This window comes from Vigna umbellata, chromosome 4 (assembly GCF_029865625.1).
Source record: "Vigna umbellata cultivar VRB3 chromosome 4, Vumbellata_1.0, whole genome shotgun sequence".
NCBI classification, from domain to species: Eukaryota; Viridiplantae; Streptophyta; class Magnoliopsida; order Fabales; family Fabaceae; genus Vigna; species Vigna umbellata.
The window spans coordinates 41,954,949-41,968,891 of record NC_142168.1 but is presented as its reverse complement, the minus strand read 5'-3'; the positions used below and the strand labels follow the sequence as shown (position 1 = coordinate 41,968,891).

The 13,943-nt window shown below is 34.7% G+C and overlaps 1 pseudogene; it reads right to left on the bottom strand.

Annotated features, from left to right (window-relative positions):
• Positions 1 to 881: 881 nt before the first annotated feature.
• LOC148200243 (uncharacterized) lies at positions 882 to 11,627 on the bottom strand (annotated as a pseudogene).
• Positions 11,628 to 13,943: the final 2,316 nt, after the last annotated feature.

The following is a 13,943-nucleotide window of genomic DNA, read 5'->3' as shown; positions in this document are numbered from 1 at the left end:
ACACTTCAATGCACTTAGCAAGCATGTACTGGCCTAACAACGTGTTTTAATTGATTATACAATTAATGTAATCGGTTAAAACATAGTTGTTTTGCCTCTGATAAGCATAAACACAAATCTGAAGAAATTTGACAGATTATAAAAAATTGTAATCGATTATTTCTATCAGATATGCAATGTGCAATGTGTTTCAACTAATGATTCATTTTCAATCAATGAATACATGTATCAAACAGTTCATGCACAATCACATATATAATCAACCAATTGTTTTATCATTTTGTTGTACAAGAAACTATTAGAAGCATCACACTCAACTTCAAATGACTTAGAAAAGTCAAATAAGGCTCAAATGGAAGCATGAATTAACTTGTCTTTAAGGACTTCAAAACTCTTTTGTTGCTCATCCCCTCACTTGAAACCTATATCCTTCTTTACTATGTCACTTAAGGAGTAGTGAGAGAAGAGAAATTAGGCATAAAGTAGTGATAAAAACTAGCTAGGCCATAAAAGCTCCTCACATCCTTGAAGTTTTTTGGAATAAGTAACTCTTTAATTGCATCTATTTTGGAGGAGTCCACTTGAACTCCTTGGGAGCTAATGACAAATCTTAGAAAAACTACTTGCTCCATGCTAAAAATGCATATCTCTATATTCGCAAACTATTATTCATCCCTTGAAGAACACTCGTAACATGCATGCAATGGTCATCTAGATACACTATAAATGAGAATGTCATCAAAGTAGACCACTACAAACTTACCTATGAAATGTCTTAAGACATGATTCATGAGATGCATGAAAGTACTAGGAGCATTGGTCAAACCAAAGGGCATGACAATCCACTCACATAGTCCAAATTTTGAGTTAAAGGCAATCTTTCATTCATCTCCTTCTTTGATTCTAGTTTGATTATAACCGCTCTTAAGATCAATCTTGGAGAATATGGTGGAACCATGAAGCTCATATATTAAATCATCTAACCTAGGAATGGATGTTTATACTTAATGAATATATTATTAATGACCTTACAATCAATACACATATGCCATGAACCATCCTTTTTAGGGACAAGTATCACAAGCATAGCACACACACTCATGTTATCGCTAACCCACCCTTTGGACAATAAACCCTCTACTTGTTTTTCGATCTCTTGAGTTTCCATGAGATTTGTTCTTTAAGCTGGACGGTTTGGAAGAGAAGATCCTGGTATAAAATCAATTTGGTGCTCAATCCCTCTAAGATGTGCTAAACCTTTTGGAGGATCTTGAAACACATTTTGGAACTCCTCTAGCAAACTATCTAACTTAGAAGACTTAAGGACAAAAAGTGGTGGATAGACACTGGGAAAGAAAAACACAAAAAATAGACTATCTTTTTTCAATAACTTTAAGTACTGCTTTATGAGAGATGAGACAATTGTTCTTGACCTTCTCCTTTTCTTCAACTATCTTTGACTTCATTATGAGATGGTCTTCATGTATGTTCTTTGGAGTTAGAGGTTTTAATATAACTTTGCACCTTCGAAAAGTAAAGGACATCCTATTGGTAAGACCATCATGTTAAATATTTCTATCAAATTGCCAAGGTCTACTTAATAAGATGTGAGTTGCTTCCATGGATACACCATTGTCAACACCCAATTTCGTCCGGATAACTAAATAAGTAAATAATGATTAAATTTATTTGATCTTGTTTAATTTATTTTATTTTATGTTATTTGATTTTATATTAGTTTTATTCTAATTTTATTTCATTTTATTGTATATCACTTTATTTTGTTATTTTGAGTTATATTATATTATATTTTATTTTATCTTTTAGATTTTATTCTTTTGTATTTTGTTTTTATCTTGTTTTTTTAATTTTTGTTATTTAGTGTTATTTTATTTTTTTATTTTAATCTTTCTTTACTTTAATTAACTTGTCCAACGTTAAAAAAATCAAAAAAATGGAACACCATTTAGGCAAAGTCAACTTTCTCAAATCACTCCTTTCATTTCCTCTACGTTACCTCCCATTTTTGGGATGCAAATCCTTGCCCAAACCAAAGCTACCTCTAGCTGGATTACCACAAAATGAAAAAAAAAACTTCTCTGGCCATAGGAAGGAGGACTGGATTGTAGAGTGGTTACAGATGTCCTCTGACTTTAGCCTGAAGGGAAAAGAAAGATTCAAAAGGATTGTGTTCAGAAGCTAAGAACCCATTCTCTCCATCTTGCCCAACCACAAGAACAAAAACCTCCCTCTGTAACAAATCAAAGGGAGATCTTCATTTTTCACACCCTTCACAAAGGCATCAGAGTTTCTCTACACATTTCCTTGAACTGTCCAAAAAGTAAGAGTTCCAAAGAAGGACCAACTCAATTTCACCTTCGGGAGACCATTCTTCATAACCAGTAATCTTGATTGGGTTCACCCCAGTATCCCATTCACGGACACACTACTCTTAATTCCTCTATTCGCTCGCACAACCATCATTCCCCTCTCACACTACACTCAATTCCTCTATTCGCTCGCACAAAGAAATGCCCTCCTCATCATCAGTTCATCTTTCATTCTCCCCTCCATCTTCTTTAACACCTGAAAAACAGAGAAGAACTCACTCACTTCCTAACCTCTACCGCGTTCCTATCACCATCACACCAACCCATCTCAACCCCCAAAACATAAAAACACACGATTCACACACAGGACATCCATTACCATTATCGAACCATAACCCATTCATGAACATGACTCAGTTCAACATCCTATTCCACTTTACCCTCCAACCACCAAAAACCAAAAGAAACCAATAAGAAAGGAATAAAAGTTGAAACGCGGGGAGAAGGGTGTGACGATGGTAGCTCCGGTGATGCCCTCAGCAAGGACAGTGGCGACACGTTGCCACTATGATGAGTGGTAGCCGATGAGACCACGATAGTTGTTGATGTAGTCGTCAGCGACCAGCTCGAGGTGAAAGGCGTAGCAGCGTGACCCAGGTGCCTAGGGTTGTGGCGATTAATTTGGATCGAAGAAGAAAGCGTTGTTGGCGTTGGTGACATCCCCGAGGGCTTCATGCGCCACCGGCGATGAACCCGACAGGAGCGGACCGCGGCGGCGTGTCTATGGCTCTTGGTAAGTGTACCAGTAGGGACCGGACGCTAGATAGGCCGGGCGTCCACGTAACCACAATGGACCAAACACGCTACCCTTCTGCTTACCATCACGAAGGGTTGGGCGCGGTAAGCTGGACGCCCATACGACCGCAATCACGCCCGTACGTCCACGATTACGCAACCTTGCCGCTCGCCACCAGATGAACAGTAGCTCGCACGAAGCCAGCCAACAATACCACCAGCTATTCGGACTATCTATTTGGGCCGACCGGTCGAAAGACCAAACTTCGGGAGGCCGGCCGACCACGTCGCTAATTAACCAGGTTTAAGGTAAGTAGTGGTTAAAAGCTATTGGGCTGAATTTGGGCCATGATTAACTTTTCACTAATCCCAAGCCCATAGCAAAAACTATAAATACAGATCCAGGGTGAGTGGTAGAGTGGTTGCATTTACTGCGCATTTATTACTGTTAGATAGAGAAAGCCATTGCTCTCAAACTGACTTTGGCATCGGAGAATCTTTCGCAGGTCTCCCATCCGCGCACTGAGAAGGAAATTGAGGAGCGAGGACGGAGTGTCGGACATACGGAGTACGAGCAGTGAAGGACGTGGAGACATTGGACGACGCAGCCCCACACATCCGAAACAGTGAGTGTTGCGCGGTTGAAGAGGATAGAAAAAACCCAATGCAGAGGAGAACGACGTTGACCACGCCGGCGACGTGTCGGTCTGGATCGTTGTGACGACGAGCGACATAGGTGTGAGTGGCGGCGACGAGGGCGAGCGAAAGGAAGAGGGCGGCGGCACTTCCAACATTGGCGTTGTCACCGGCGATGTTCTTGGCCGGCCAGGAGGAGTGACGGTGATCTTGTTTGGGGCAGAGGCAAGGGCTGCTCTGGACTCTTTGTCTTTGAATGGTGGGTGAAGAAGAAAGAGAATGAAAGAGTCCTTGGGCCTGCACCAGCAAATACGAAGTGCACCTCCAATTTCATTCTTACACCCCGTTCTCATTGGGCCTAAGCAACACGCTGGTCTTTTACCTCTGCACCCTTTGCTCTTATTGGATTTTACTTTGTGCAACCTTATTTTTATTTTCTTAATTATAATGTTTTTTAACTTGTTTTGTATTTTATCTGATACATATTGATCACTGCATACACGCTTTGATTCCCTGCATACGTTTTGTCATTCCTTACCAATTGTCTTATTATTATGCGTTAATTTTACTGTGTATTTTAAACTTTTATTTACCTTTTTCTTAGTTATAAAAATCATAAAAAAATATATAATTACAAAACTTTAAAAAATAAACTGAATATAGTTTTAATTTGTTGGACGTTGTTTTTCTCTATGTAAATATTATTATGATGTTATTGTTTTATTTTAAATACTTCGGTAAATAAATTTTTTATTAAACCCTATGTAAAATAACTATTATTCTTATAATTTATATAGCAAAAATTACAAACATGAAAAAATTATAAAGTAAAAAATGATTTCTTGAATAAGTAAATAATGGTATGAGCACTCGTGTGATCATCCGCATCTTCCTAGTGCTTAATACATTTTTTCTTTTTAAAAAAAAAAAAATTAAAAATAATAAAAAAAATATTTTAAAGGTTAAGCACATGTGTGATCGCTCGCATCGTCCTTGTACTGAAAACCTTCTATCTTTCTTTCATAAAAAATACCAAAAAAAATATTTTAAAGGTTAAGCACATGTGTGATGGCTCGCATCGTCCTTGTCCTGAAAACCTTTTCTCTTTCTTTTATAAAAATACCAAAAAAAATATTTTAAAGGTTAAGCACATGTGTGATCGATCGAATCATCCTTGTGCTAAAAACCTTTTCTCTTTCTTTTATAAAAAATACCAAAAAATATTTTAAAGATTAAGCACATGTGCGATCGATCGCATCGTCCTTGCGCTAAAAACCTTTTCTTTTTCTTTTATAAAAAATACCAAAAGAAAATAATTTAAACGTTAAGCACATGTGTGATCGCTAGCATCGTCCTTGTGCTAAAAACCTTTTCTCTTTCTTTTATATAAAAAAATACCAAAAATACTTTAAAGGTTAAGCACGACCGCTCGCATCGTCCTTGTGCTAAATACCTTTTCTCTTTCTTTTATAAAAAATACCAAAAAATATTTTAAAGGTTAAGTACATGTGTGATCGCTCGCATCGTTCTTGTGTTAAAAACCTTTTCTCTTTCTTTTATAAAAAATACCAAAAAAAATATTTTAAAGGTTACACATGTGTGCTCGCTCACATCGTCCTTGTGCTAAAAACCTTTTCTCTTTCTTTTTTAAAAAATACCAAAAAATATTTTAAAGGTTAAACACATGTGTGATCGCTCGCATCGTCCTTGTGCTAAAAACCTTTTTTCTTTCTTTTATAAAAAATACCAAAAATATTTTAAAGGTTAAGCACATGTGTGGTCGCTCGCATCGTCCTTTTGCAAAAAACCTTTTCTCTCTCTTTTATAAAAATTACCAAAAAATATTTTAAAGGTTAAGCACATGTGTGATCGCTCGCATCGTCCTTATGCTAAAAACCTTTTCTCTTTCTTTTATAAAAAATACCAAAAATATGTTTTAAAGGCTAAGCACACGTGTGACCGCTCGCGTCGTCCTTGTTCTAGAAACCTTTTATCTTTCTTATAAAAAATAACAAAAAATGTTTTAAAGGTTAAGTACACATGTGATCACTCGCATCGTCCTTGTGCTAATAGCCTTTTATCTTTCTTTTATAAAAAATACCAAAAATATGTTTTAAAGGTTAAGCACACGTGTGATCACTCGCATTGTCCTTATCCAAAAAACCTTTCCTCTTTCTTTTATAAAAAAAACCAAAAATAAAAAAAAACCTTCAAAAACTACAAACATCTATTTTGAATAAACAATCTCTAAGCCATAAAAACATCCATTTTGAACAAGTAATCTTTCAGCTAGAACTACGTGATCCTTGATTCTCCATCAAAAGTGGAGATACGTAGGAGCAAGGCTAGTCCTTGTTAGGTTCACTTCCCAAAAATCCAAAATCATTTCAAAACAAATTTTTAAACAATTTCCAAACAAACTTCTCAAACAGTTCCAAAAGAACTACGTAACCCTGATTTCTCATTCTGAATGAGAATACGTAGGAGCAAGGTCAATCCTTGTCAGGCCCAAAAAACTAAAAAATATATTTTGTTTCTTTAGAGTTTAATTTTAGGGGATAGTTAAACATTTTGAAAACCACATCATATTCGCGTATTTAGTTAAAGGTATTGCCTTAGGGCAGACGTTGTAGGGTGCTAATACCTTCTCTACACGTAACCGACTCCCGAACCCAGAATCTGGTTTTTCCTGGACCATGCCTTATCCTTTTATGGTTTTTCCGTAGTTTTCCAGAATAAACTATGGTGGCGACTCCAAATCTCTTTTTCAAACCCGTGTTTTTTTTTTGGATCGTCGTTCCGTCGCGATTCCGGTTGCCACAACCATCATAAAGAACCTCATCTTGGTATTTTTCTATAGAAAAGGAAATATGGACTTGTTTATTGACCAAGATTTCAACCTCCTCACTTAACCATTAAATCTTGTAAGGCTTGGCATGCGCAATAATAGGCAACTTGAGTTTGTTCACTACATGTGTGCTAGCCACATTGGTGTAACTTCCCCATATATTATCATTGTGTAAACCTTGCTAGCTATAAGACATCTAGATTGAAAAATATTTTCTCTTTGAATGTAATCAAAGTCCTTGTGGACTTGTCCTAATAGACGTCTTATAACTAGTAGGTCTTCATCAAATGGAACCTTGTATTCATCTTCACTTGAGGAAGAGAAAGAGTAAGAAGTGTGTGAAGGTGAAGAAAAAGGAGAATCATCAATTAAAACTTCTTCTCTCTAATGCACATTGCCCTTTCGTTTGGGCATGTAGATGCAATATCACCATGACCTAAGCACTTGAAACATTTAATTTGACCAGAGCATAAAGTTGACTTAGGCTTAGAAGAAGGCGCATTGTTAGTAGAAGAATGGCGAGATTTATTAGTGTTCTCCCTAGAAACATGTTTATCCTTCTCCTTTGATGATGAACTTTTGTAAAAAAATTCTTTGGAAGAGTTTGAAAACTGGTTGCAATAGGATTCTTTTCTTAAAATTTGTTTTTCCACTTAGCCTTATGTACCACAACATCCAGAATCTCATCATCAAGGAGTTCTACTACATCTATTAAGACCACTAATAAATCTAGTTATCTTTACTTTATCGCTCTTAATTGTGTTAGTATGATGTAGGAGAACTTTGAGTTCACGAGCATACTCCTCCACACTTTTTCTAACTTGATTAAGTTGTTGGAGCTTAACCAAAAGTTTCCTAAGGTAGTGTGGAGGTACGAAGCATTAAAACAAAATATCCTTAAAATTTTCCCACGAGCTCGCATGGGAGCCCATGATGGTAATGTTCATCCTAGTTAGCCATTGCATGACGTATCCTTCTAAAGCTAATGTAGCTAATTTTACACGCAAAGAATTATCTTCACTATACAATTCAAAAACTTGTTCTAATTTAGCTAGCCAGTTTTTAAAAAAATAGAAGGATTCTTCTTCTTCTTTGAAAGGTGACAAGTTCAACTTTGGCAATTGAAGGCATTGGTCAAAAGCTTTATCTTCTTCATGCTTCTTGAAAGGGAAATGATCATGAGGATTATACTTGCGCTCTTGGTTTCCATATGTTTGCATTCCTTTCATGTTAAGCTCATTGTCCATCCTCTTATGAAGAAAGTCAAGTTGATGCTGAATTTGTTGAAGTGATTTTGTCATGTCTAATTTAATAGATGCACTTCTGTGATAGCTATCTCCATTAGAGAACCTGTAGACATGTTTCTAACATAAAACATAACCAAAAACTCATAATAAAACTGGTTAGAACAGCAACAAAGGTCACTCAAAATAGCAACTTACTCAAGGTTGAAGGCCACGGTTTTTGTGTAAAAGAAAGGAGCGATCAGTCCAACTCACTTGCAAGCTTCACTCAAGATAGCAAGGTGTCTCAGTCAAAATTTAGAGCACTTAATCAGTAAAAGATAAAAGTGAAAGGATGTACAATCAAGCTCAACAAATATAAGGACAGAAGCCAAGAGACATACACTTCAAGTGGCCAAAAAATCAAATGTACACTACTAAACAAATGATGTTAACGGAACCTAGTAAAGCAAGAAAAATTGGCATAGAAAAATAGCAACAAACTAAAGTATTGAAAGAGACAAAACAACAAGTAAAATGAAGGAATCAAAATAAAGGCACATATGAAAAAATACTGTAGTAAAAGAATGCACACAAACAAGAGGCAATCACACTAAATATTTTATGCATACATGAAGAGAAAGATCTAAAAATGAGTGGAAATAATTTGACATGTTTCAAACCTATATATTTTGTATAATGAAGTAAGTAAAATCTCAAAAATTGATGTCAAACACACACGCAAGAGAGCATGAAGTCTTAGCCATAAGCAAATAACAAGCATATACAAATTTATTTTCAGTGTTGATTGATGCAACACTTTATTTTTTTTCAGTTTTGGCCAAGACAAGACAATATTTGTATGTGTGTTTGATCAAAATGATTTTTGTGTTTGAGGAGTACTTATACTCAGTGAAGAACATACAAGCAAAGCCTAAACACTTAAATCCTGATTTGATGCATCTCAATTCAGCATAAAAGAGCAATGATGCAAAGGACTCTTGCAAGTGTAATTCAAGAAAAATTCTCTAAAAAATGCCTAAAGATGAAGCACATATAACTCAAATCAATGGCTAAACATAAAATAAAAATTCAATACAGAGTAGCCACGACAAGACATAATAGCTGGAAAAGGAAACAAAGGAGAATTTAGAAGCCTACTTGTTGAAGACCTCCAAGAGGTGTTTGGTTCTTATGTTGGAAGGTTCTATTTGTAGCATATGTCCAACAACTTTTGGACCACTTCTAGGTACTTAATTAGAGTCTTTATATCACTCTTAAGGTGTTCTTGATGAAGTATAACATCCAGAGGAAACAAATTGTTGATAGGGGGAGCCTAGTGTTTACATATATTGGTTTTTGATGATGAATAGATTTAAATTATTAGAAATAGTTTTAATCATTTTTGCACAACAAAATTGCATAATAAATGTTTAGATCATTAACATGTTAGTGTTAGATGTATTAATTTATTCTTGATTAGAAAAATAAACCTAAAATAGATTGAAAATATTGTTTCTAGTAATAATAATCGATTACATAAGTGATATAATCTGTTAGATTAAGCTATAACACTTAGAAAGCTAAACACGGGCAAAACACTCTATTATAATCGATTACCTAAGTTACATAATCGATTAAAACAAAGAAAAAGACATAATTTATTATACAAATAACATAATTTGTTAATGAAGGCAAATGGATGACTAAATAGGTTAAGTGGCAAAATAATCGATTATATAAGTTTTATAATCGATTAAAACAAAAAGAAAGGTCTAACCCATTATACAAATGACCCAATCTCTTAGGTTAGTCAAAAGAGGCAGTTATAGATGTAAATATTGAAATAATCGATTATGCATAAGCTATAATATGTTAAAACAGAAAGAAAAGCATAATCGATTAATCTGCGTTAGGAATTGGTTTTCCTATATAAACAAGACTTGAGACCTGTTTCATCAACAATTTTAATTGGCATATACTGACATTTTTTTTAGTTTTGAGTATAGGGTCTCTCAAGAACCGACCTTGGAGGATTTCATGCTTCATTGGTGATCAAACATTCAAAGATTCATTCAAGATCAAGTGGACTTCACTATTTTTAACATATCTGCACTAGAAAAGTGTGTTATGATGAGTGCATCATTCTTTCTATATTGTGAAGCACCTATGCGAGTAGGCCAGGTTAGAGATTGAGGGTGTCCATGTCTTGTATTGGGTGAGAGTGAGTGCTTTCCTTTCTTATTTGTGTTGTCATCTGATTTGAGGGTGGTGAGGATAACAATTGAGAGTTTCATTGTATTCTCAACTCAAATTTGATTTAGTGGAAAACCTCTCAACTCAGGTTGTTAGGAGAAGACTGGATGTAGGCTTGTGATAAGTTGAACCAATATAAATTGTTATGTGTTTTGATCTTTCTCTCATCTTTCTTTACTTAGTTGATTCATTTATCTTTGATTATTGATTCCAAGATTCTAGAACTCATGAAAATTTGAAAAAGATTTCGAAAAAGGTTAAATCCAATTCAGCCCCCTCTTGGATTGAGATGTAAGGCCTTTTATTTCTAACAATTGGCACCAGAGCTGAGTTGTCGAATTTTAATCAATTAAACAAGATCTATATGACCAGTATATCTCAAACCTTTGGATAAGGTGCATCCACAAATAGGCCACCTCTATTTTCGGGTGAGAATTATCCCTTTTGGAAAATTAGAATGAAGATCTTCTTGGAATCAATAGGCAAAGGTGTATGGGATGTCGTGATCAATGGACCCTATGATCCAACCAAGATAGAAAATGGGAAGACCAAACCTAAACATTTTTCTGAGTGGATAATAGAAGAAAGCAAGAGAGCTCACTATGATGTAAGGGCCAAGAACATAATCTCCTATGCACTTACAATTGATGAATTATATAGAATCTTAGTTTGTGAAACAACCAAAGAAATGTGTGATGTTCTAGAGGTTACACATGAGGGTACAGATGAAGTGAAAAGAGTTAGGAAGAACTCTTTGATTCAAGAATATGAGATGTTTAGGATGAAGAATGGTGAGACTATATATGATGTGTAAAAAAGATTTACTCACACAGTGAATCACCTTCTTTTTCTTGGAAAGACCTTTGACAAGGAAGAGCAAAACATTAAGATTCTAAAGAGTCTAAACAGAAATTGACAGCCATAGGTTACAACTATATTAGAATCAAGGGATCTAACTACCATGAATATGGCTACATTGCTTGGAAAAATAAGGGAACATGAGCTTGACTTGGGAAGGTTGAAAGAAGAGGAAGAAGGAGAGTAGAGGAACACAATTGCTCTTAAAATTGCTGCAAGAACAACAAGCAAAACAGGCTCCAAAAATCATGATTTTGAAGATGATCTAGAAGCTGAAACAACTGATGCTGAAGTAATGAGTTTCATGGTAAAAAGGTTCTCTAAATTCTTGAAATTCAAAAATAAGACTAACTCTGATTGTACAGAAAACACAAAGTCAAATAGAAGAAAAGGAAAATTAGTTACTGCACCAACTTGCTATGAATGTGGCAAGGTTGGACACATTAAGCCAGAATGTCGAGTGATCAAAATGAAACAAAGGCTGAAAGAGAAGGACAATCAAGAAAGCATAAACAAGAGGAAGAAAAAGACATACCTAGCCCGAGAAGATAGTGCCTTAAGCTCCTCCTCAAGCAAATCTGATGAGAGTATTGAAGAAGTAACTAATATTTGCTTGATGGTTTGATCAATGTCTTCACAAAGCAGCGTGATTAGCTTTGAAGATGAAAGCATAGAAGACATGTATTATCAACTCATTGATGCATTCCAAGAATTGCATGAAGAACCTAGAAAAATGCAATATGCAAATAATAAGCTCAAGAGTCAAAATAGGTGTCTAGTGAGTAGATTAGATAACCTAGACAAAGAGAATAAAAATCTGAAAACTAAATTAGAAGAATTGAAAAGTGCACCTAGTAAAAAATTAGGAGAGAGCAAAGTAAGTGCTTAAGAGTGTGAAAATAGTCCAAGACAGTTTGAATACCTCATGAACACTTTGTCTAAGTTCACTCTAGGTAGTTCAAACCTTGAAGTCTTACTAGGAACACAAAGAAATGTACTAAACAAGCAAGGAATTGGCTATATCGGTAAAAGTAGAAAATTGAAGGCCAGAAAATTCCTTGACATTAGCAAACCCTCATCCATAGCATGTTTTTACTGCAATCACATTGGTCATGTATCAAAGGCTTGCTATTATAAAAATGTTGGTGTGCCTAAGGGAAATTTTAAATGGATTCCTAAGGAATCACCACAACCACCTAACATTAAAGGACCCAAATTCAACTAGGTACATGCATTCAAACCTTTTAACTGTTTTGAGGTAACTAAGATGAATTGAAAATTTATGTGCTTAAGGTGAAATGCAAAACTGAAGTATATCTCACAATTTAAAGTGTTCATGACACCTTGAGGACATCAAAATTGGTAATAGACTCTATCATTGGTAAACCATGCATATTTTACATTCTGCATAAACATGTTGATTGGTGTTATGTGTGCTTTATGCTAGATATAAATAGGTTGAGTGAGAATATTCAAAATGATTGATTTTGCATGATTTCATCGATTTCAAAGAAAACTCTAATCGATTAGGCATTCTTCTTTGTTTTGCTGAAAATTGGGTTTTATAACTGAAATAATCAATAAGATTAAAAATCTAATCGGTTAAAATAGCTTGAGAGAGGGTTTTTCAAATTCAAATAGATTTCCCACTTCCTTTAATCCATTAGGTTGAAACCCTAATATGTTAAATTGCTTTCCCTCTCTCTTTTTCTCAAAATCTTGGATTGTCTTAACAACATCAACCTTCCCTTAACTTCCAATCTTTAACCCTCTTTTACTTCTATCATTCAATCTCTTGTTCTGAAAACACTCATGGCTTCAACCTTAAAACCTAATCGCATCAAGAGGGTTGCTTGTAAAGCAAGACCTTCAAGTCCAAGTGGGTGGATAAGTGATGAAGAAGCACAAGCTAACTTGATCAGCTTCTGGAAAACGAGAAAAACAAGGATGAAAGTCAAAATGAAGGAAAGGAAGTTGATCCTCTTAATGCAAGTGCATCCACTGCTGCCCCCTTTAGACCAAAGAATGAATTTGAAAGATATATGGTTAGGAAGATGCATACCTTAACAAGCCATCATGCCATCTACCAATACAAATTTAACAAGATTGATCAAGAGATAGTTGTTATTCAACAGAAATTAGGAATGCAAAATCTGAATGATGATGATGAAGAAGAAAATAATGAAACAGAAGGTGATGCAGCTGAAAATGATGATAGTGGTAGTGAAAAAGATAAGGATGGTGATGAGCATCAAGAAGAAGATGCGATGGAGGAAGATGGAAGTGAAGAAGAAAATGAAGGAAATGAAGAGGAAGAAGATACCAACCAAACTGATTAAATTTTCTCTTCAATAATTTTTTTTAATCCTTTAATCCCTAGCCATAAGGCTAAATACTCTTGAACTTTAGTTTTCTATGCTCTAGTTAATTAGGATTATGCTTTCATTAACAATACTTTTATTTTGAACAATACTTTCTATTTGTTAATATGTTGTTTGGTTAATCATATATATATATATATATATATATATATATATATATATATATATATATATTTATATTTATTGACACTTAAAATGCTTGGAAAATGCTTTGGTTGATATTGATTTTCATATCCAAATCTAAATGTATGTTTGAAATAGTATGTGTTAGCAAATAAGTGTATTTCAGATTATATATCAATCTGACATTGATATATATGTTTGAACTCAACACGTTGCCAAATTGATCTCATCTTGGTACATAAATATGATATTTGGTTATGTGATAAATACTAACATTGTATATGGTATAGAGAAAGTAATTCTGCATGTGTAAATCAAAGTGGAAAAGATTCTCACTAGTACAAAAATAGCGTATAACATCACGCGTTTAACGTCCAAATACTGAATAGCCAACGTTAAAAATGACCGGTGACATTTTTGTAAATAAATGCAATTATTAGACATCGTTTAGAAATTTAATTTGACGTCAATTTGATATAAGATCTTGAATATT